The 24,809-nt window shown below is 39.8% G+C and overlaps 1 protein-coding gene and 1 non-coding gene across 34 annotated transcripts in view; one reads left to right on the top strand and one right to left on the bottom strand.

The window, feature by feature from the left end:
- The window catches only part of LOC147369947 (uncharacterized), a 779,924-nt gene that overhangs the window by 15,338 nt on the left and 739,777 nt on the right, over positions 1 to 24,809 (top strand). The window contains exons 4-5 of one of the 33 annotated variants that reach the window (XR_015168157.1): positions 463 to 524; positions 8,356 to 10,593. The exons of 30 other annotated variants lie outside the window; for them this stretch is intronic. The gene's annotated coding sequence lies outside the window, so the exon portion shown is untranslated. Of the gene's footprint in view, positions 1 to 462; positions 525 to 1,837; positions 1,901 to 8,355; positions 10,594 to 24,809 lie in introns of those variants that run through there. 2 more of the 33 variants (XR_015168156.1, XR_015168176.1) reach the window with 2 other exon arrangements.
- Positions 21,052 to 21,124, bottom strand: TRNAY-AUA (transfer RNA tyrosine (anticodon AUA)). Its single transcript has one exon. It is a non-coding gene; the product is annotated as a tRNA-Tyr (tRNA).

The raw sequence follows: 24,809 nt of genomic DNA, 5'->3' as shown, positions 1-24,809 counted from the left end.
AAGGGGACAGAGAGGATGAGATGGCTGGATGGCATCACTGACTCGATGGACGTGAGTCTGAATGAACTCCGGGAGTTGGTGATGGACAGGGTGGCCTGGCGTGCTGCGATTCATGGGGTTGCAGAGTCGGACACGACTGAGCGACTGAACTGAACTGAACTGAAAGGAAGATTCAAGTCATTTTCGATTGCTTAGAGCAGCATTTCCCAAAGTATATCCCGAGGAACACCTGTATACAATAAAAAGTAGTCACTGAGAATATATACAGTTCTTTAATTCAGGACTCCTCAGATATTGAGTAATGTTATCTCCAGTATTGAAACAATTTATTTCTTGAGGTCATTTCCATTTTGAAGTTTAACAGAACTAGTAGGGTCATGCTAACCCAGTGTGGGATCAAGACAGGCTGAGAAGTTAATTTTCAAATGTTTGTTCCTCCTTTCCCCAAAAAATTACTTCCAGGAGAAAGAATCAAGAGGATAATTCCAAATGTTCAGTTGCAAATTACCATGGCTTCTGTTGAGGTAAGTAAGTCAGATCATTATGTGGGGAAGAGGTTATTCCATTCTGATCCGACATCTGTAGAGCTTTAAAGGCTGTTGTAGCCAGAAACCTCTTGGGAATTCTGACTCCTACGGTTTCCAAGGTCCCACCTCCTTCAATCACTGGAGATACTGGAAATTAGCACCTTTCCTCAGTTTCAGATTTCCTTTTCTATTCTACTTCAGAAAGGGTCTTTGGTTTTCATCCTGATGGATAAATGGGTTTCTAACCCAGTAAAGGGCTGACAGTAAGCAGGAATGAAAAAGAAATCACTTTCTCTCCAAACTCCCAGGGCTCATTGACTGACAGATGGTCCTCTGCTTGGGCATTTCCTTTAGAAAGGCCAACCATGTGAATTCCAAATAAATTTTGGTCTGTGAAGTAGCACTGTTAACAAGAAACTCTTGAAGGGTTTGGTTTTTCTTCTTTGCCCCTGAGAACAACAGGGCAACACCTACTGACTGAATACAATTGGACAATTTCGAATTTAAAATTGATAAAATAAGTTCCACTTTTTGCCTTATTTGGTGGAGGTCTAAATACTGTTTATTGGTAAAGAGTTAATCTACAAATTATACATATGTGTTTGTTGACATGTCCAAGAAAACATAATCACACACTGCTGTGAAAAATCATATTTATTAATAGGGAAAAAAAGGAATCTTCCATTATTCCTTATTCCTTCAGAAAGTAAAGAATACTTAAAAAACCCTCTAGCAGCCTTTCTTTTGTTACTAGCTGAAAGAAAGCTCAGGGAGAGGTGGATACTTTAAAAATACAAAGAACATGAAAAGATGCTCATCTTTCTGAAACCTCTATTGTTCAGTAATGCGTAATGTTAGACATTAAAGGTTTACGTGTTCATCATCATATTTTATTGAAGTTGGTAATAATTTACTTATTATCTGCATTGGGTTTCTGGAAAATATTTCTCTTTCCATTAAGGATTTCATTTTCAGCATTTGCTTGTCAGTTAAATCCTCACATCATTAATGTAACTTCTCATCATAGGCAAAATTGAATATTCATGCCTAGCTCAAATCACTGTTATTTTGGCCTCTTACTTTTTTTTTTTTTTCCCTCCTGAAAGTGTAGATTGTTAACCCATCACTTTACAGTTAAGATTCTTAAATTTCCTGAGATTGCTTTGATTTGTTAATGTAACTTGAAGTTTACATTTAGTCATTTTTCCATGGGCAGTAATTTCTGCTTTTAACCTTGATCAGATCCAGGCATGTCGTTTAGCCTTTTGCTCTTTGCTAGCTACTTGATTAACTCTTTGGTTGTGTTCCAGGTCCTGAAGCCATGCTAACTCAATCCTTCATACAGCACCTTGCCTGCTTGTACACATAGCAAATAAAACCCTTTAATGATGATCATCCTCTCAAAAGTGTGACATTCAAGCTAGGAATTAATTTCCTTGTCTGAAAGACTCTTGAAAGCATTTTTAGAGGGTCAGCCTTCAACTAGGTGATTTCTTAAGCTTCCTCCAACCCAGGATTCTATCTATCTATTGATTTATCTCACTTTAGGTGAACCAACATTTACAAGGCTCAACTTCAAATATATTTTTTGTGATCAAGGACCACAATTTCCTTAATCTGTGTTATGGCAGGATAGAACTTTTCCTCCACTCCCACCCCATCTGTTCCTTACACATGCCCTTCTGCCTTCTGAAGTCAGGTACAGATTCAGCTAGGATAATAGTAAAAGGTCTTTAGTAATGTACCTCAAGTGAAAAGGAGAGACAAGAACTTTTATTGCATAATAGCTCGTAGGAATCATGATATTCTGCCAACTAATATCTCTTGGCATTTTAAAAGATGTCTGATTGTCTTGGGGCTCAGTTCAGTTCAGTCGCTCAGTCGTGTCCGACTCTGCGACCCTGTGAACCACAGCATGCCAGGCCTCCCTGTCCATCACCAACTCCTGGAGTTTCACTCAAACCCATGTCCATTGAGTTGGTGAGGCCATCCAACCATCTCATCCTCTATCGTCCCCTTCTCCTCCTGCCTTTAATCTTTCCCAGCATCAGGGGCTTTTCAAATGAATCAGCTCTTTGCATCAGTGGTTAAAGTATTGGAGTTTCAGCTTCAACATCAGTCCTTCCAATGAACACCCAGGACTGATCTCCTTTAGGATGGACTGGTTGGATCTCCTTGCAGTCCAAGGGACTCTCAAGAGTCTTCTCCAACACCAGAGTTCAAAAGCATCAAATCTTCTGTGCCCAGCTGTCTTTATAGTCCAACTCTCACATCCATACATGCTTACTGGAAAAACCATAGCTTTGACTAGATGGACCTATGTTGACAAAGTAATGTCTCTGCTTTTCAATATGCTGTCTAGGTTAGTCATAACTTTCCTTCCAAGGAGTAAGTGTCTTTTAATTTCATGGCTACAATCACCATCTGCAGTGATTTTGGAGCCCAGAAAAATAAAGTCAGCCACTGTTTCCACTGTTTCCCCATCTATTTCCCATGAAGTGATGGGACCAGATGCCATGATCTTCGTTTTCTGAATGTTGAGCTTTAAGCCCACTTTTTCATTGTCCTCTTTCACTTTGATCAAGAGGCTCTTTAGTTCTTCACTTTCTGCCATAAGGGTGGCATCATCTGCATATCTGAGGTTATTGATATTTCTCCCAGCAATCTTGATTCCAGCTTGTGCTTCTTCCAGCCCAGCATTTCTCATGATGTACTCTGCATATAAGTTAAATAAGCAGGGTGACAATATGCAGCCTTGACGTACTCCTTTTCCTATTTGGAACCAGCCTTTTGTTCCATGTCCAGTTCTAACTGTTGCTTCCTGACCTGCATACAGCTTTCTCAAAAGGCAGGTCAGGTGGTCTGGTATTCCCACCTCTTTCAGAATTTTCCACAGTTTATTGTGATCCACACAGTCAAAGGCTTTGGCATAGTCAATAAAACAGAAATAGATATTTTCTGGAACTCTCTTGCTTTTTCAATGATCCAGTGGATGTTGGCAATTTGATTTCTGGTTCCTCTGCCTCTTCTAAAACCAGCATGAACATCTGGAAGTTCACAATTCACATATTGCTGAAGCCTGGCTTGGAGAATTTAAAGCATCACTTTACTAGCATGTGAGATGAGTGCAATTGTGTGATAGTTCGAGCATTCTTTGACATTGTCTTTCTTTGGGATTGGAATGAAAACTGACCTTTTCCAGTCCTGTGGCCACTGCTGAGTTTTCCAAACTTGCTGGCATATTGAGTGTAGCACTTTCACAACATCATCTTTTAGGATTTGAAATAGCTCAACTGGAATTCCATCACCTCCACTAGCTTTGTTTGTAATGATGCTTCCTAAGGCCCACTGACTTCACATTCCAGTTTTGGGGCTGCTTGATTCTAAATCATAATCATTGATAGAAGCTTACCTTCAGAAGGGAAAAAACTCAATTTAAGGGACTCAGCTGGAAAAGAATCCACTTGCAATGCAGCAGACCTGGGTTCAATCCCTGGGTTGGGAAGATCCCCTGAAGAAGGGAAAGGCTACCCACTCCAGTATTCTGGCCTGGAGAATTCCATGGACTGTATTGTCCATGGGGTCGCAAAGGGTCAGACATGACTGTGAGAATTTCACTTTCACTTTTCAAGGGAATAACCCAAACTTCCTTTAACTGGATGAAACATTGACCACTAGTCCAAAATTGAGTAGAGGAGGATATGAAGGTAGGCTGAGAGGTAGGGGGCTGTTGATGAGAAGTGATGAGTTTGAAGGAACTATAGGACCTGTCATGGAGAAGAGAGGAGAGAGGTTCTGGGGAAATAAGAGGGCTGGGAAGATGCAAGCCTGCTGTACCTGTGGAAGAGGGGGTGTGGCTGGAATGAACTAAACATGATGTAGAAGCTGTGTGGATTAGTATGTGACTTGAGCCTGAATACGCGTAGGGATTTTATGTTTGTTCTTCGTCAGTTAACAACGAGATACTATTTTAATAATGGATTGTACAGTTATAGTTTTCTATGTGGGCAAAAAATAGGGCTTGTATTGTTAATATGCAATTTATTCATTTAGGAGGTGTCTATACTAAAACATATATAGTATCAGTGATAAATGCCAGGCTTCAGAATGGAAGCGTCTAGAACGTAAACACCCTATAGGATATGCTGCTTATAAGACTCAGTTAATCGTTTTATGTGACTCCCTGATGACACACATGTTGTTTCAGGGCATACTTAGCCATTTAAGGGTTGCCTTACTATCAGAGAATTATTTGGAGAAGTCACAGGGCAAGAGAGAACCTAATTAATATTAAGCATCAACAATAATTTGGGCTTGTTTTCACAGTTTGCATAGTAGAGGAAAATGCCAGCCCTGGATTATCAGTGTGAATTACTGGTGGTTTCTTCGGCTGCTGGTCAGAATCACTATAAACTGTTTAGCATACAAATTAATATGGATATTATTTTTTTTTGTAGTAGCACTTGACTCATTCATTTCACTAATATGCAGATCCAGTAATTCTCAAACCAACCTCACCTTTCTCTATGTATGCTAAGCAAAGTTTATTAATAGCAAAGAGCTGTCATAAAAATCTCATATTACAAAGAATTCATTACTTCTGCAAAAAAAGTGCTGAGTAAATTTGTTGATCTATTACTAAATAATCTAATAAAAACTCAAAATGCAAGTCCATTTATCAGGTAAAAAGAGCAATCCCCCACCCGCTTTTTTTTTTTTTTTTTGAGATTTGAAATCATGGCAGTTTGTCCTATCCATATGCATACAAAGTACTTACATTGGTTAATTTGCTTTGGACTTTTAATAAGCTTATTCATTAATATGATATGAAAACTTTAAAAGAAGATTTAACTAGAAGAATTCTGTTACTAGGAACATTCAGCAAAAAGGAGAAGGAATGCTAAGTGTCTTAATGGCTGGAACAAACATACATTATTAGTTATGTGTCTAACTTTTCTGTCCCCATCCTCCATAATAATCCAATACAATTTCTTACCACATTTACCGTTCATAGAACAGGATGAAAGAGAGCCTGTAAATGGCAAACTGTAATAAATTTTCCATACAAATGATGGGTTAACTATCTGGGGAGAAAAAAAGCAACAGGCCAGAATAACAGTGATTTGAGCTAGGCATGAATATTCAATTCTGCCTGTGATGAGAAGTTACATTAGTGATGTGAGGATTTTACTGACAAGCAAATGCTGAAAATGAAATCCTAATGGAAAGAGAAATTTTTTTCAGAAACCCCATTGCAGATAATAAGTAAATTATCACCAATTTCAATAACACATTATGACATGCCAGCTAATTCATTATATGCTACTTGAGCTTTGGTTGAATAATAGTATTCTCTACTATTGACTATAACTCAATTCAGTAATTCACAATTTGAGTGCCTACTATGTGTATCCTGTGTATGGATATCTTAGTTAAGATTGAGAAAAAAATCCAGTTCCATTCTAAGATCCTTCCATTTTGCTTTAATCAATTGAGGGGAGTGCTAAATAAATGCAGTAATACCGCATTCATTCAGCAAATATTTACAGAGCACCTGCTGAATTCGCTCTTATTGTAACTTGTGTCATAAGATGTTAAATGGGAAAATTTCACTCAAGTACCAAGATACGATAATCCAAGCCAGGGAGAGAGATACTGTGATGCCTACTTTCTTTTATGCATAGTAATGATTTTTTGAAGGTGTGGTTACTATACTCAGCAGATTAAAAATTCCCATAGTTAGACTTAAAATTAAGCTTTTAAAATTAATTTTTTGCTGGAGTATAGTTGCTTTACAATGTTGTGTTAGTTTCTGCTGTACAGCAAGGTGTATCAGCTTACATTTGTCATAGTCAAAAACTGGAAACAACTAGAATGGCTCTCAAATAGGTGAATGACTAAACAAACTTGTACTTGCATATTGCGGACTACTGCTCAGTAATAAAAAGGCATAAACTATGCATGTCACTATTTCAGTGGATCTCAAGGACGTGATAGTGAAGTGAAGCTGCTCAGTTGTGTCTGACTGTTTGTGACCTCAGGGACTGTAGCCCCCCAGACTCCTCCATCCATGGAATTTTCCAGGCAAGAGTACTGGAGTGGGGTGCCATTTCCTTCTCCAGAGGATCTTCCCAACCAAGGGGTCGAACCCGGGTCTTCCACAAAGCAGGCAGATGCTTTACGGTCTGAGCCACCAGTTATGGTGTCCAGTGAAAGGACATGATGCCTAGTGAAAAAAAGGCCAATCTCAAAAGTTTACATTAAATACATTCTTGGATTTACAAAATGATGGAAAGAAAAGTAGTGGTTGCCAGGGGTTAGGGGTGGTGGTGGAAGGGCACTGGTGTGACAATTAAGGGGTAACTTAAGGGAGATCTTTGCGGTAATAAAATAGTTTGATGGTGTGATTGAAGTGGTGGTTACACAAATCTACACATGATAAAATGATGCAGGACTATACACACAGACTATATCAATGTCAGTTTCCTGGTTTTGATACCATGTTATAGTTATATAAGATGTAACCATTGTGGGGAACTAGGTGAAGGGTACCTGGGGCCTCTCTGCAACTTTCTGTGAATACATAATTATTTTAAAATGGAAGTAAAAAAGGTCTTGCGACTTAAGGTGATCATAGTTCTTTACCTGAAAATAAGTAGAAAAGCCATAGAATTTACAAATTTTTACCAAGAGGGGAAGAATTGCAAGGTTCACTGGGCCAATCAAGAAACAAGATCAAGTTATTTGTATGATTGCATTCCATGATGTCTGCTTGCTCAATATGTGCCCAATTACTTATAATACTCTCTTTTTCTTAAAATGCTTTCTTCCCTTGTTTTTTAAATTTATTTGGCTGTGCCACGTCTTCATTGCTGCTTGGGCTATGAGCATGCTTCTCATTGCTGTGGATTCTCTGGTTGCTGAGCGTGGCTTTAGGGCATGCGGGTTTCAGTGGTTACAGTTCCCAGGCTCTAGAGCACAGGCTCAATGCTTGTGGTGCATGGGTTTAGTTGTTCTGTGACATGTGGGATCTTTCCAGACCAGGGATTGAACCTGTGTCTCCTGCATTGGCAGGCAGACTCTTTATCACTGAGCCACCAGGGAAGCGCTCCCTTGGTTTTGATGACATGATACTCTCCTCATGTTTCTTCTCATAAAATCTGCTCTCTTTAATATTTTCTTTTTTGTTTGATGGAGATAGCCAGTTGGTCACCCAAGTCATAAACCTTTGACTTTGTTTCTTTCCCATCTTCACCACTCCAATTTGCCTTCACTTCCTAACATTGTTCTTACTACTACTTCCTTTGTTTTTGCCTTCATTTTGTCTCACTTGAGTGACTGACATCTGCAACACCCACTTACATACCTTCAGGCTTGTTCTTCATAACACTGTCCTCCAACAACCAGCCAGAGTGATCTAAAATGCAAATGGCCCCATCATCTCTAGCCTGAAGCCTTTCAATCGTTATCCATTGCTTACAGGAAAATTTGCACACCCTCTTGATCTAACAACCAAGGTTCCTGATTGTCGAGTGTCCCCCAGCCTCTCTAGACTAATTCTTCTCCAGAGCTTGACTCATGTTTGTTACACAGATTCATGCTCTGTGTATGCATTGTTTATGCTCTGTCTTCTGGCTTGAATATTATCTTTGAGGATTACTTGTACACACCTCTTATAATTTTAAAGACTCATTTCAAGATCCAAAGCTTTCAGGAAATCTTCTCTGTCCCTTAGGCAAGGTCAAGTTTCTATCTCTGTGCTCCCCAAATTGCTTTACTACTTAGATTGTGTCTATTGGCATAATTATAATCTTACTTTTCTTCCCAGGTGGCTCAATGGTAAAGAATCCACCTGCCAATGCAGGAGATGCAGGTTTGATCTCTGGGTTGGAAGATCCCCTGGATGAGGAAGTGGCAGCCCACTCCAGTATTCTTGCCTGGAAAATTCCATGGACAGAGGAGCCTGGTGGACTACAGTCCATGGGGTCACAAAGAGTCCGACATGACTTAGTGACTGAACGCTGATGCATGGTCTTACTTTGTGAGTTGAGAACTGGCTTACCTTTCTCAGGGTCTTTCATGGTTTGTTTTCTATGAACTCATATGGTTTCTTGTGTCATCTGGCCTCTCTCGTTCATTATTCATGGAAGTTTAGTAAACATTAATTGCTTCTGTGTAGGAATTATTGATATGTTAGGGATAGGAGATAGAAAAATAAGTGAGATGTGGCTCTTGCCCTTACTTACCTCAAAGTACACAATATGCATTTTATATTTGTGGACAGTTGGGGAAACCAGGGTAAGAGTCTCCTGAGCAAATTAGCAACCTGATGGCACTGTGTTAGCACCCAGATGAGCCTTGGAGAAGTGCTCTGTAGTGAAGTCATGCCGCGAAAGGCCGGTGCAGAGGTTCCTTGTGGCCAGTACATCCATGCCACTTGCGAACGAAGGGAGCCACAGACTCTTAGTCAGTTTGTTCCAGTTAAGTAATCCTGAGCATTTCAGCAGTAAGATCAGTTACAAGATGAAGCATTGGAAAGTCTGATATTTCTCAATAGCACTACCCATAGCATAATAAAAGACCTTTATGAAGAGTGAAAGGATTTATGGCAGTCGTCAGTTGATAAAGTCAGAACTGAAAATATTTTTGCTCATCAGAAACTCAGACTGCTTGCTTTCAACCATCATTTCCCCATTCTCTCATCTTGATTCTAAATATTACTCTGTTTTTTTATTGTTATTTTGGTTGTGAAGGATTAGGAAATGTTATAGTAAAATGTTGTAGGAACTTAGAAGACTGAAAGTGCTTGGTATGATGCCTGGTCCTTTGTAATATTAAACAATCAGTGTAGAGAAACAAAAACGGGTGTCTTGGCAATTTTGCTAGATATCCAAAAAAACCCTTACAAGACAAATTAGAGAAGCAATGCTGCCTCTCTTTTTATCCTGTGACAGAGAGCTAATTCAGCTTCTTTAACAGAAACTCAAATAAACCCAGCCCTTTCAAAAAGCCTTTATGCTCAATGTAAAGGAAAATGTGTCTTCAAATCCTAAGAGTTCAGCTTCCACTGGTTTCAATGGGAGCTGTACATTCAGAGCCAAGGGCTAATTTTGGTCTGTGTGCTTCCCCAATAAGTTCTCTTGGGTGATCATTTTAGCTTCAGCAAAGTGTTTCCTCTAGCTATAAGAGCCAGTGTTTAAAAGTTTAAAGCAATGTGAATAGGCCAAAATCTAAATCAATATTCTGTAGAACAAATAAAGAGAAAAGAGAACTAGGCGGCAGGCACATGGAATGTGCTTCAATTCCCTGGTAGGCAGATCAAGGAGTTTTCAACAAGAACTTAAAAATAAAAGACCTAAAAAACAGATGTTAACACAACTGTTCTCTCCCCACTCAGTGAGAAATGACTGTTTAGGTTTTCAGATCAAGACCCAGGGGTCACAAAGGGAAATGCCATGGTGTAGTGTCAAGTGAGAACCAACAGGCAAAAGGGATTCAGATCAATAGGCAGCAGCGTCCTTATCTTCCTCAACGCCAGTTATTTTTACAGCATTTGTAGTGACTTTGTTTCACTTTTAGCTATATTACTTTGGTTCATGTATGAATTCATATGGAAATTACATGGTATGAGGGGTTGTGTTTCTCCTTTTCCCCTACCTACCCTTCCTCCTTCAACTTAGAGGTTTCTTACTAATATCATTTATGAGGAGGACAGCTTTTCTGTCAGTCTCTAGGGCTCTGAAGATGACTCATTATCTTTTGCCCTTTGAGGACTTTGAGGGATAATAGCTTCAAACTGGAAGGAGACACTACATTGAAAGAGCATCTCAAAGCAAGTTCATCACAGTTTAACACAACATTTGACTTCACTGTAACAGCAACTTGAGATGTGATAGTAGGAAGGGAAAGAACCTGGGGCTGTATCGGACCTTTCATATTCTTTAAAAGAGGGTTTAGTATAAGATGGTTTAATTGCTGAGATGCAAAATGCATTTTATTATGAGGAAAATTAACCTTTTAAGAATATACTGTAGCAATAATAAAAATAAATGGAATTTGTAGAGTGGTTTATATTTGAAGAGCATATTTTTACATCTATTGTCCCTTGAGCCTCTAAAGCAGTTTATAAAAGGATTCTCCCATTTTTCCCCCCAACATATGTTCCTAATAGGTAAATACAAAAGTCCAAAGAAATATTCAGTGAGGAAAAACTAGGGAGGTCTGAATTATAAAGTAACCATGCTTAAAATATGCAGTGATATATTTAACCACAATTAAAAACAAAGAAAAGGCAGTGTTTTAACTTAAGTTACAGAAAACACATCAGGGCAGTAAATGCATCAGGGCAGTATCTCAGGAGGTGGATCCTCCTTGAATCAAGTGTTACTAAATCACTGAAAAGGTATTACAGGTACCCTACCTTCCAATTCCACTGGCCTTTCTATTTTCTTATCCTGTGGAAACTGAGAGTTTTCTGAATTTTCTGGCTCTATTTTGAGATAATGATAAATATTTTGAGTAAAGTACAGAGGAATTCTTCATGTGGGGCTGGAATAAAAATTGAGGTCTATATAGAGGTTTCTGAAAGATTTTGAAAGAGTGAATGGAGAAAGCCCTGGTGCAGGGGTGGGTGAGGGGACAGAGTGATGGTAAGGGAAAGTGGGAGGCCAGCACCGCCATTTGAGACACAGAGGCAGTCCTAGCGACCACACACATGAGCAAAGAGTGGGTTAACCTGTTAGCTTGACAGGAGAGAAGGGTTTGTGTTAAGGGGTTGGGGAGAACCCTGGTGGAAAAGAAGGTTGGGGCCCGTGTCTGGAAAACAGAACATTAAGCTAAGGAGTTTGAAAATTCCCTGGCAAGATGAGCAACCAAGGTTTCTGAGAAGGGACATGACTCAGTGAAAGAGATATTTTAGACAAATAAATCTGGCAGGAATGTTGAGATAGGGAGTAAGACTAGTATTCAAGGGAGCAATTAGGAGGTGACCCCAGGAAGCCCCAGGCATCAGGTGATAAAAGTCTAGACTTAGTCCAGCTATGTACAAATCTCCCACGTTTGGGGAACACAACATTTTCTAGTGTCCTCTAGAGTCTGTCAGTCTTGGTAGCTTCAGATCAAATAGGACACTTAAAAATTTGCTGCAGGGGTGTGGACATATCTACACTGTTAACTAGAGAAATAAAACTGCTACGGAGTCCATCTGAACTGAAAGGTGGGACTGCACAGACTGGGAATAGCAGACAGTCAATTTATACAATCCTTGGAGACTGTAAGCAGAAATTACTGCCTTATCTAGGAGGGAAAGGGTTTTTATTTCAGAGTTTTGGAGACTGACCAAAGTTGCCAGTGTTCCGAAACTTTAGCCCTCAGGCCTTGGCTTTCCTTGGATTAGTTCCTATCGCCCACCTCATGAACTCCTTGAGGGGCTCACTCATTGGAGAGCAAAGACTAACTATTGCCAAGGCTCTCTCTGTGTGTGTGTGTGTGTGTGTGTATTCTTGTGCATGCACACTTGCATCTGTACTCAGTCATCTCTGACTCTTTGGGGCCTGTAGCCCGCCAGCCTGTACAGGCTACAGGCTACAGCTCCTCTGTCCATGGGGATTCTCCAGGCAAGAATTCTGGAGTGGGCTGCCATTTCCTTCTCCAGAGGATCTTCCTGACCCAGGGATTGAACCTGCGCCTCTTTTGTCTTCTGTGTTAACAGGTGGGGTCTCTACCACTAGCGCCACATGGGAAGCCCTTTGGAGTCACGTCCTTAGCCAGCCAGTGTCCAGACCTATAGCTTGGTTAACTGGCAGCAGATGATTTCTTGCTTACTTTCCTGGGGCTGTTTTTTCAGGAATTATTACAGAGCAGAGAGGTTTAAAACAGGAGCTCTGGCATTGCTAAATATTGGCAAGGTCAAATTCTACTGAACTTTGGGATTAGTAGTGATCTGACTGTATTTTCCTTTGGATACTTCTGCTCTCCGCAGCTCTATTTTTTATGATCCTTGTTCCTGAATGTCTCTTTAAGTTAAGATGTTGTTCAGGAGTTGGTAGAGCTGGCAGACTACAACGTTGCATGCTGTATTATTCATTGTTTGGTGACTAGACTTCATATCGGTGGTAAAAATAAACACGATGCCTCTCAGCTTACTTCAGTCCTTTCAGTCCTCTTGTGAATGGTTTCCTGGAACTGTGCGACTCCCTTGAAACAAAGCATGAAGAAGGAGAAGATGGGGGAGGGATTAGGGGAGGAGGGGGAAGGGAGAGGGTCAGGATCAGTCTCAACCGTGGCATAATTTTTAGAAGCAGGCTGGATGACACATTCAGTTTACAGAGAAGTGTAACAATTGCCCCAGTGGCGCTCTAAACATAAAGTTAGTGTTTCCTGCCACAACTGTGGCTTTCCTTTCCATTCTTTGGTTTGGAAGCAGTCATTTTAATATATAGACACCTCTCTATATAAATTAAGTTGCAATTTTTCTCATTAAGATGGAGGAACCGATTTCTGGCCATGATGGTTTCAACTTTACTTCATAAATGAACCAGTAGGTGTTGCTATGCTAGCACTAATGTGGACTCCATAAAAACTAACTGGTCACTTTGTGGTGAGTGGGTCCCCAAATAATTCTTATTTGTGTGTTCCTTCTCAAAGCTCAAAACACTGCTCCCCAATACTGAAGTTCTAATGGGTTTATTTTGACTGCAGAGGATTTTAAATGAAGATCCCCTATTCTGCTGTGTCTGTTCACAATATTGAAAAATAATTTCATTGACTTTCTAGTAGTTAAGTTGTTTTGGTCTTTGGAGGAAAAATTGATAACCAATTTGTATAACTGGAAAAATATTTTTTTCTCCTTCACTCTTCCTAATTTCTGCACTTCTTTTGTAATGTATATTATCATCACCCCTGTGTCCCAAAGGTACATTAAAAAAAGAAAAAATAATCTTTCTGGTATAAGCCTACAGGCATAGATAACCTTTGAAACGTGCTCTTGTTTGTCAAACAAACAAGTGTATTTACACAAGACCTAACTCTTCACAACATACCTCAGCATCTCAAGTATGTTTACATTAAAAAGTGTTTTTCTATTCCTGTGTGTATGAAGAAACAAATGATTTCCTTGTGTTATCCCTTGTAAGGCTGCTGCTGTATCATTTATTAGGCAGAAACAGACATTGCTACTTCTGTTTTTGCCTTAAAGTTGATAAGCAAAAACTAAAAACTTAGAAAAATATTTTCAGTTTTTATATTGAAAGCTGAAGTTCTTAGAATTAAAAAAGTTTGATAATTGATTTTTAGGCAATCCACCAACTATTTCAATGTGTGATTTGATGAGGAAAAATGCAGTTTGTGTACATTCTACTGCTTTTGCATATGAAGTTTCCTCAGTTGTACCTTATAAGTGAAATTGCATGGTGAAAATATGAACCTGTCAAAGCTGCTTTTCTCTTTTTAAATTGCTAAACGCAGCAGAAACCTATACACTTCAGATGAAAACTCATGCGTTGATCTTAAAACACTGTTTAAAGAGTGTGAATGTATATTCTGATACAGAGCGAAAGCAAAGGCACTGGGTGAAGGAAATAAAGAACAAAGCTTTAGAAAGAAAAGAGAGAGATGGCTGGGGGAAATCTCAAGAATGAATGGAAAAGTGAAACTGTTATATTTTTGTTTTCATAGTTGCAAAACTATTTAATAATATGAAGCAATAACAGTTTATCAAGCCTGTCACAGGTAGGGCTGAATCACATGAGCCAAAGCGGACATAGATTTTTCTATAAATTGCTCAGTGCTCATTTAAAAATGATCTTTAATAAAACAGTGAAATACTTCAGTTGTATAAATCTCTCAGAACTTTCTAAATAGGAAAACAATAACACACCTTAAAGAGTGGGGTTTGGAGCAAAGTAAATAAAACTAAACATTTTTCTGCATTATTTTATAATGAATTTTCATTGATTTTCTTGGTTATATGATTTGTGGCCTGTGGTCTTTCCTCTGCCTCCTTCCCCCACTCTCTCTCCTTTTCCTTCATGATCCCTTTTCTCATCTTTCTGAGTGGTGTCATCTGGGGGCAACTTCAAAATAGTTAGCTGAGTGAGATTGCACAAGGTGAAGGAAAAACACTCAGTTTTTCTCCCTGTTGAGTTTCATTAGTGAAATGCTCTGAAGTCATGGGTGGTGAGTGTGAAAATACAGAGCTGTAGATTGGGTGGTAATCAACTTGATGTTTGTAGTAACCAGAGATGTAGGATTCTAATCATTCCCTTGTACCAGCACATGGAAGCTGAGTTTAATTCAGCTAAATGGCCCATGATACAGACTCCCCTTCAATTTGATTTCTCCCCTCTGGTGAATTCTTAATCAGAATTTCCTACTATTTAGTAACTAAATTAAAATCTGTAAATTGTAGGCAACTGCATATAATGCGATGATGTATCCATAAGCATTGAAATTGCTTAGAGCATTTCATGTAATGAGCATTCTAACATAATGCATTTAAGCTTTGTGATGGGAAAATAATCTGGTTAGATATCGCAATAAAGTATAAAGGATCACTTATCTTTACTTGTGAAGAAAAGATGTAAAATGTGGATGCTTTTTCTCAACAAAGTAGTAATTTAAAAGTAGTTATGAACTTTTCACTTAAATAATAAAGGTATTTATAAACTGATTGCTTAATATATATGTATATATCAGATGTTTAGATAAACATTTTATGTACTTTCATTTGATCATTACAACAATTTAATGAGGTAGCTACTTCTATTACTCATTTTCTACATATCAGAAAACTAGGACTCAGAAAAGTTAATAATTTGCCCAAGACCACACAACTACTGGTGTTGGGGCTAGGATTCAAATTAAGGTATGTCTGATTCTAGAGTCTGGGCTCTTTATGCTATGGAAATATAATCAGAAAAGTTTTGTATATTTAGTTTTTATTATTTTCATTTATTTTGTATGAAGTATTCAACTTAAAATGTGATCAAACCAAAGAAGCAATTGTGAGTGGCATATTTATTTAGTGGAATATTTATTTATCAGACTCCCTGCCCTGCTGGCCTTTGGAGTGGAAAGCTGATATGTGACTCTGAAATAGTAAGTCAGTAAAATATGAGACTATGGAAGACTACAGCAGATGAGAGTAGTGGGGGAAGACTTCCTGAAGGAGGCAAAACTTCTAAGTGAATCCTGTACAAATACATCAGTGCCTGAAAATCACCAAAATAGATAGGTAGGACAATCTGAGAATATTATTAAAGGTAAATGAGTTTGCTGCTAGCAAAAAGTGAGGTAAATACAAAAGCTTAGCATTTCTTAACCATGGTTGCATATTAGAATCTAGAGTGCTTTTTAAAAACACAGACACCTAGGCCCCACGCTTGACCAATCTTAAAATTCTGTGTTGGAGATATTTGGGCAATGGTATTTCTGAAAAGTTTTAAGGAATTCTAGTGTACACCTGTTGCTGAGAATCACTGATAACAGCTGTATTGATGTATTTGTGTTGGGGTCAAGTGGAAAATGAAATAGAATAGGCTTATACAGCTACGAAAGATGGAAAGACTTTGATGTTAGACTTGATGGTATAGACACATGACTATAACTATAGTCTTGATCAAGAGAGGTCAGTTCAATTCAGCTGACAAAACTGAAATCTTATATGTACAAGGTACTGTGGAGGGACCTGACAAGTTGAACCAAATCTGACCTTTGCTCTTTAATGTTTCATAAATGTAGTAGGAGGTACACTGATAGCTTCTATCACCAGTCACATCCACAACTGGGTATTGTTTTTGCTTTGGCCCCATCCTTTCATTCTTTCTGCGGTTATTTCTCCATTGATCTCCAGTAGCATATTGGGCACCTACCAACCTGGGGAGTTCCTCTTTCAGTATCCTATCATTTTGCCTTTTCATACTGTTCATGGGGTTCTCAAGGCAAGAATACTGAAGTGGTTTGCCATTCCCTTCTGCAGTGGACCACATTCTGTCAGACCTCTCCACGATGATCCGCCCATCTTAGGTGGCCCCACATGGCATGGCTTAGTTTCATTGAGTTAGACAAGGTTGTGGTCCATGTGATCAGATTGACTAATTTTCTGTGATTATGGTTTCAGTGTGTCTGCCCTCTGATGCCCTCTCGCAACACGTACTGTCTTACTTGGGTTTCTCTTACCTTGGACGTGGGGTATCTCTTCATGGCTGCTCCAGCAAAGAGCAGCCGCTGCTCCTTACCTTGGAAAAGCTGTGGATGTGACTGGTGATAGAAGCAAGGTCCGATGCTATAACGAGCAATATTGCATAGGAACCTGGAATGTCAGGTCCATGAATCAAGGCCAATTGGAAGTGGTCAAATGGGAGATGGCAAGAGTGAACGTCAACATTCTAGGAATCAGCAAACTAAAATGGACTGGAATGGGTGAATTTAACTCAGATGACCGTTATCTACTACTGTGGGCAGGAATCCCTTAGAAGAAATGGAGTAGCCATCATAGTCAACAAAAGAGTCCAAAATACAGTACTTGGATGCAATCTCGAAAAGAACAGAATGATCTCTGTTCATTTCCAAGGAAAACCATTCAATATCACAGTAATCCAAGCCTATGCCCCAACCAGTAACACTGAGGAAGCTGAACAGTTCAATGAAGACCTAAAAGACCTTTTAGAGCTAACACCACAAAAAGATGTCCTTTTCATTATAGGGGACTAGAATGCAAAAGTAGGAAGTCAAGAAACACTTGGAGTAACAGGCAAATTTGGCCTTGGAGTACAGAATGAAGCAGGGCAAAGGCTAACAGAGTTTTGCCAAGAGAACGCACTGGTCATAGCAAACACCCTCTTCCAACAACACAAGAGATGACTCTACACATGGACATCACCAGATGGTCAACACCAAAATCAGATTGATTATATTCTTTGCAGCCAAAGATGGAGAATCTCTATACAGTCAGCAACAATAAGACTGGGAGCTGACTGTGGCTCAGATCATGAACTCCTTATTGCCAAATTCGACTTAAATTGAAGAAAGTAGGGAAAACCACTAGACCATTCAGGTAAGACCTAAACCAAATCCCTTATGATTATACAGTGGAAGTGAGAAATAGATTTAAGGGACTAGATCTGGTAGATAGTGCCTGATGAACTATGGAATGAGGTTTGGGACATTGTAGAGGAGACAGGGATCAAGACCATCCCCATGGAAAAGAAATGCAAAAAAGCAAAATGGCTGTCTGAGGAGGTCTTACAAATAGCTGTGAAAAGAAGAGAAGCAAAAAGCAAAGGAGAAAAGGAAAGGTATAAGCATCTGAATGCAAAGTTCCAAAGAATAGCAAGGAGAGATAAGAAAGCCTTCCTCAGCGATCAGTGCAAAGAAATAGAGGAAAACAACAGAATGGGAAAGACTAGAGATCTCTTTAAGAAAATTAGAGATGCCAAGGGAATATTTCATTCAAAGATGGCCTCGATAAAGGACAGAAATGGTATGGACCTAACAGAAGAAGAAGATATTAAGAAGAGGTGGCAAGAATACACAGACGAACTGTACAAAAAAGATCTTCAAGACCAAGATAATCACGATGGTGTGATCGCTCACCTAGAGCCAGACATCCTGGAATGTGAAGTCAAGTGGGCCTTAGGAAGCATCACTATGAACAAAGCTAGTGGAGGTGATGGAATTCCAGTTGAGATATTCCAAATCCTGAAAGATGATGCTGTGAAAGTGCTGGACTCAATATGCCAACAAATTTGGAAAACTCAGCAGTGGCCACAGGACTGGAAAAGGTCAGTTTTCATTCCAATCCCAAAGAAAGGCAATGTCAAAGAATGCTTAAACTACTGCACAATTGCACTTATCTCACATACTAGTAAAGTAATGCTCAAAATTCCAAGCCAGGCTTCAGCAATATGTGAATTGTGAACTTCCAGATTTTCAAGCTGGTTTTAGAAAAGGCAGAGGAACCAGAGATCAAATTGCCAACATCCGCTGGATCATTGAAAAAGCAAGAGAGTTCCAGAAAACATCTATTTCTGCTTTATTGACTATGCCAAAGCCTTTAACTGTGTGGATCACAATAAATTGTGGAAAATTCTGAAAGAGATGGGAATACCAGACCACCTGACCTGCCTCTTGAGAAACCTATATGCAGGTCAGGAAGCAACAGTTAGAACTGGACATGGAACAACGCCTGGTTCCAAATAGGAAAAGGAGTACGTCAAGGCTGCATATTGTCACCCTGCTTATTTAACTTATATGCAGAATACATCATGAGAAATGCTGGGCTGGAAGAAGCACAAGTTGAAATCAAGATTGCTGGGAGAAATATCAGTAACCTCAGATATGCAGATGACACCAGCCTTATGGCAGAAAGTGAAGAGGAACTAAAAGGCCTCTTGATGAAAGTAAAAGAGGAGAGTGAAAAAGTTGGCTTAAAGCTCAACATTCAGAAAACGAAGATCATGGCATCTGGTCCCATCACTTCATGGGAAATAGATGGGGAAACAGTGGAAACAGTGTCAGACTTTATTTTTGGGGGCTCCAAAATCACTGCAGATGGTGACTGCAGCCATGAAATTAAAAGACGCTTACTCCTTGGAAGAAAAGTTATGACCAACCTAAATATCATATTAAAAAGCAGAGACATTACTTCGCCAACAAAGGTCCATTTAGTCAAGGCTATCGTTTTTCCAGTGGTCATGTATGGATGTGAGAGTTGGATTGTGAAGAAAGCTGAGCACTGAAGAATTGATGCTTTTGAACTGTGGTGTTGAAGAAGACTCTTGAGAGTCCCTTGGACTGCAAGGAGATCCATCCAGTCCATCCTCAAGGAGATTAGTCCTGGGTGTTCATTGGAAGGACTGATGCTGAAGCTGAAACTCCAGTACTTTGGCCACCTCATGCAAAAAGTTAACTCACTGGAAAAGACTCTGATGCTGGGAGGGATTGGGGGCAGGAGGAGAAGGGGATGACAGAGGATGAGATGGCTGGATGGCATCACTGACTCAATGGACATGAGTCTGAGTAAACTCCAGGAGTTGGTGATGGACAGGGAGGCCTGGCGTGCTGTGGTTCATGGGGTCGCAAAGAGTCAGACAGAACTGAGTGACTGAACTGAACCGAACTGATACTGATAGCTGTTAAAGTATGTGCATGTCAAGGACTATAACAGAAATTCAGACATGCTCTGGCATAGAAATATTCTACTTCTGGTTGTAAATGTCTAAAGATTACCAAAAGAAGATAACTCTCATTGGAATTTTGACCCAAAAGTAAGCCTGAATTTTTGAGAGACATGAAGCAAAGAGCATTCTTGGTACAGAAATTAATGGCATTCAGAGGCTCAGAACTTATTTGTGGATGAGGGCAGGAATCACATTGAAAAGGAGCTGATGAGAAGGAGAGAGACCTCAAAGAAAAAGACAGGCTGTGAGTCCAGCATGCCGACATGCCCATCTGAAGGCTGAAGTGTGGCCCCTGACTCTTGACGTAATAAATTCCATGTTTCTCCTCAGAAAGTCTGCATGTGCTACTCATAAAGTGCAGCTCAAGGTTGTCTGGGGGAGAAAATAGTAAGAGAAGGAAGGACAGGCCTGCTGTTGCACAATGTTAAAAATGCTGAAAGATTATGTTTAATTCTTATGACTATTTTAAAAATGTTTTTTCTTGGTGTCTTCATTACTCAGCCTTCATTGTTTTGTTTCTATGTGGGATGGTTATCACCAAGCCTATTCAGTTCAGATCAGTCACTCAGTCGTATCTGACTCTTTGCGGCCCCATGAATTGCAGCACGCCAGGCCTCCCTGTCCATCACCAACTCCCGGAGTTCACTCAGGCTCACATCCATCGAGTCAGTGATGCCATCCAGCCATCTCATCCTCTGTCGTCCCCTTCTCCTCCTGCCCCCAACCCCTCCCAGCATCAGAGTCTTCCAATGAGTCAACTCTTCGCATGAGGTGGCCAAAGTACTGGAGTTTCAGCTTTAGCATCATTCCTTCCAAAGAAATCCCAGGGCTGATCTCCTTCAGAATGGACTGGTTGGATCTCCTTGCAGTTGAAGGGACTCTCAAGAGCCTTCTGCAGCACCACAGTTCAAAAGCATCAATTCTTCGGCAGTCAGCCTTCTTCACAGTTCAACTCTCACATCCATACATGACCACAGGAAGTAATTGTAGTGAAAGTGAAAGTTGCTCAGTCATGTCCAACTCTTTGTGACCCCGTGAATTCTCCAGGCCAGAATTCTGGAGTGGGTAGCCATTCCCTTTTCCAGGGTATCTTTCTTTCCTTTTGAGGTCTCTCCCCTTCTCAATCAGAGACTTCCCTTAATGCCTTCCTGTTTGAGTCAACTCTTTCTTTTTTGGTTTACTCTTTTGGCTCATGTCTTTTGGGTTGCTCCCTTCCTTTTGTGAAGTTGCTCAGTTGTATCTGACCCTTTACAACCCCATGGACTGTAGCTCGCCAGGCTCCTCCATCCATGGGATTCTCCAGGCAAGAGTACCTGAGTAGGTTGCCATTTCCTTCTCCAGAGGATCTTCCTGACCCAGGGATTGAACCAGGGTCTCCTGCATTATAGGCAGATGCTTTACCATCTGAGCCACCAGGGAAGCTCCTTTTACTGGAGCACATTCCCCAAAACTTTCTAATAAAGGGTGTGAGAAAAACCGTATGTGTTCTTGTATGTCTGATAATGTCTTTATTCTTGACATTTTTCTTCTTGCAGGAAAATTTTAGTATTTCCTCTTTTTCATAGTGTTTTGAAATATTGTGAGGGCATCTCCTAATATGACTATTTTCATTTGTTAATATTTCTGTTCTTTAAAAAAATATTTCTCTTCTTTTAGTGGGTTACTCGAAGCTGGAAACCAACCTTACAAACTTTGGAATTTTATTTTGTACTTTTCTTTGATAATTTTCTTCTCTCCATATGTCAGATGTTGAACTTCCTAGCACAAAACCTGTATTTTATATCATTTGTTTCAGACTTTCCATCTTTTTTTCTGTTGTTTTTTAAATTATTTTGCTTAATATTTTGAGAGTTTTTATTTTGTTTTCCAAACCATTATCATTTATTTGATTAATATTTTTAATTTGAAAAAGCCCTTTCTTGTTCAACTATTTCTTTTTTTAATGCACCTTGTTTGATGTGTAATAATAATTAAGGGCTTTTAAAAATTGTTTATTTTTTTGCTTGTGCTGGGTCTTAGTTGCTGCACGGGTTACTCTCGAGTTGTGGTTCACGGGCGTCTCACTGTGGCGGCCTCTCGCTGCTGAGCGTGGGCTGTAGGGCGTGTGGGCTTCAGCAGTTGTAGCATGAGACTCAGTAGTTGTGTTTCCTGGGCTCTAGAGCACAGGCTTAATAGTTGTGGCTCCCGGGTTTAGTTGCTCCAAGCATGTGGGATCTTTCTGGACCAGGGATTGAACCTGTGTCTCCTGCATTGGCAGGGGGATTCTTTACCACTGAGTCACCAGGTAAGCCCCAACTAAAGGCTTTGTGTGTGTGTGTGTGTGTGTGCTTCAGTATTTGTTTTTTCTGGAATTATGCATTCTGATTGATTTTTACCTCTGTCTTGTATCTTGAACATTTTTCTCAAGTCCGGTCTTGTCCGTATTTAAAAGTAAGATCTCAAAAACTGAATGGGAAACCTGTGTTTTTAGATGTGGCTCATGAACTGGAAGGGATTATTTTGCTGTTACTATTTGGGAGGCTGATGCTTAATGCGAGAGAAGTGCTGTGTGTCAGAATGTAGTGGTCTTTCTCTAGGCTTATTCAGTTTTTCCAGAGGAAAGACGTTCATTCTTCTTCCAAGGGTATAAAGAAGCTAGTTACTGGTGTTTACTGCTGTGTTCTGTAATATGTGGCTCTTGAGTCCAGAATTTGTTGGAAGCTAATTGACATCTTTATTAACTTCATCCTTCTGTGAAAGCATTCTAATCTGTGTTTTTGCTCATATCATTTATTATTCCTATATCTGCCTAACATTCTCCATAATTTTGTTGTGACTTTTTACCTGCCCCTTTCTGGATTCCATGCGAGGTCCCCTAGGCAGTGTAGTTAGGATCTTTGCTGGGCATTCCCTCCGTGTGTTTTGGACTTTGTTCTTGAGTAAGTAGTAATTGTTATAGGTTCATGACTTCTCTTCTTTGGTATTTTTTTTAAGTGAGGTTTTGGGATAAGCACAGGTAAATTTGTATGTATAATCTACATCTTTAGGTCAAACTTAAGGCCTGATTGGATATTAAATTCTTCTATAAAACCTTCCTTTCTTGACTTCTTGATCCATGCCAATAGGTCTCTCCTCAAAATTCCTACTGTAATAAAATCGGTGTTTTCATTTGGCACTAATAATCATCTGACACTTTCTATATATTAATTGCAGATTTTTGGTCAGATCATGGCTTATATTTCTTTTGAATTCTCCCAGTACCATTACTTATACTGGACGAGTAGTAGATGACTTGCAAACAATTGTTGATTAATTGGATTTAGGAAATGAAGGATTAAAAAAGTTGCATGCATGACTAGTAGTAGAAGTCTTGGTGGTAAAGTGATAGAAATACTGGCAAAGACAGAGAAATTGGAGAGGGAAGTTAATGAATGCAAGTGGACATTTGTCAGACATACTGTTTGCTCAGAATCCTTAAATATACTTTCTAACTTGATGTTGCTTACCTTAATCTCTCCAAAGCTGAGGGCAATAATTCACTCTTCCAGCTGCCTCTGCAGATATGATGTATGTGTTCATTCACTCATGTCTGGCTCTTTGTGGCCCCATAGACTGTAGCCCATCAGGCCCCCCTTTCCATGGAATTTTCCAGGCAAGAATATTGGAGTGGGTTGCCCTTTCCTACTCCAGGGGATTTTCCCAACCCAAGGATTGAACCCGTGTCTCTTATGTCTTCTGCATTGGCAAGCGGATTCTTTACCACTGGCACCACCTGGGAAAGCCAGACTGTTTTGCAGATATGATGCAGTTATGTAATTGATGACCCTCACTGAGACTTCAGAAGTGGGCAATGAAAAAAGCATATGAATAACTCATTTCAGATGAAGATGGTGGCAGAGGTACTCGACCTTCCAGGTTAGCAGTAGAAGAGGCTCGGTGTCCTGAGCTAGGTCCCTTGGGCAGTGCAGGAGGGGTCTTTGCTGGTAGTCCTTCAGTTGGTTTAGGTACTGTTCCTGACCACATATTCTCTAAGCCTGACCTGTAGGTGATCTTGGACACTCTGTATTCATTCGTTAAGAATCCATTGTGTTTGTTTGCATCTAAGAACTCTGAATGCTAAAGCAAATAATAAAAAGTATGTATGTGTGAAATAAGGTATAAAATGAAGCAGAAGTAGGTCTCAAGGTTTTGTTTATTTTTGTAAACATGTAAACATTTGTATCAAGTCAAGATATGCAGATCTCTACCCAAAAAGTGGAACTCAAAACAAGAGGACAAAAGACAGGTAAATTTAACATCAGTCATAGTACAGGAAGGCAAAAGACATGTAGCTTCCCATTTTATAATGATATAAAAATGGAGGAACCGGGGGTACTCATCTAATTTGGTTCTGGAGTAAAATTCCTTTAAAAATACATTCATCTAAGTCTGAATATTTGAGAACTCTTTGGGGATTGAGCACATTACTTCTCCCTCTAACTCTTGTCAGGTAAATGTTGGTATTAAATTTTGTAACTGCTTATTGGCATTGCTTCATTTGCTCTCCCACCTACTTGGCACTACGAGGAAGAAACCATGCTCTGAGAAAAGGTAAATGCATGCTCTTCTGTTACCATGAGTGAATTGGCCTGGATTAAGGCAGTCAGCATATTAAAAAGCAGAGACATTACTTTGCCAATAAAGGTCCATTTAGTCAAGGCTATGGTTTTTCCAGTAGTCACATATGGATGTGAGAGTTGGACTATAAAGAAAGCTGAGCACCAAAGAACTTATGCTTTTGAACTGTATTGTTGGAGAAGACTCTTGAGAGTCCCTTGGACTGCAAGGAGATCCAACCAGTCCATCCTAAAGGAGATCAGTCCTGAGTGTTCATTGCAAGGACTGATGCTGAAGCTGAAACTCCAATACTTGGCCACCTGATATGAAAAGCTGACTCATTTGAAAAGAACCTGATGCTGGGAAAGATTGAAGGCAGGAGGAGAAGGGGACAACAGAGGATGAGATGGTTGGATGGCATCACTGACTCAATGGACATGAGTTTGGGTAAGTAAATCCCGGGAGTTGGTGATGGACAGGGAGGCCTGGTGTGCTGTGGTCCATGGGGTTGCAAAGAGTCAGACACGAC

The sequence above is a fragment of the Bos grunniens genome, chromosome 7, assembly GCF_055505025.1.
Source record: "Bos grunniens cultivar Pamir isolate PY7600 chromosome 7, Bosgru_T2T1.0, whole genome shotgun sequence".
NCBI classification, from domain to species: domain Eukaryota; kingdom Metazoa; phylum Chordata; class Mammalia; order Artiodactyla; family Bovidae; genus Bos; species Bos grunniens.
Note: the sequence above shows the minus strand (reverse complement) of the source record. Positions and strands in the feature narration are given on the sequence as shown.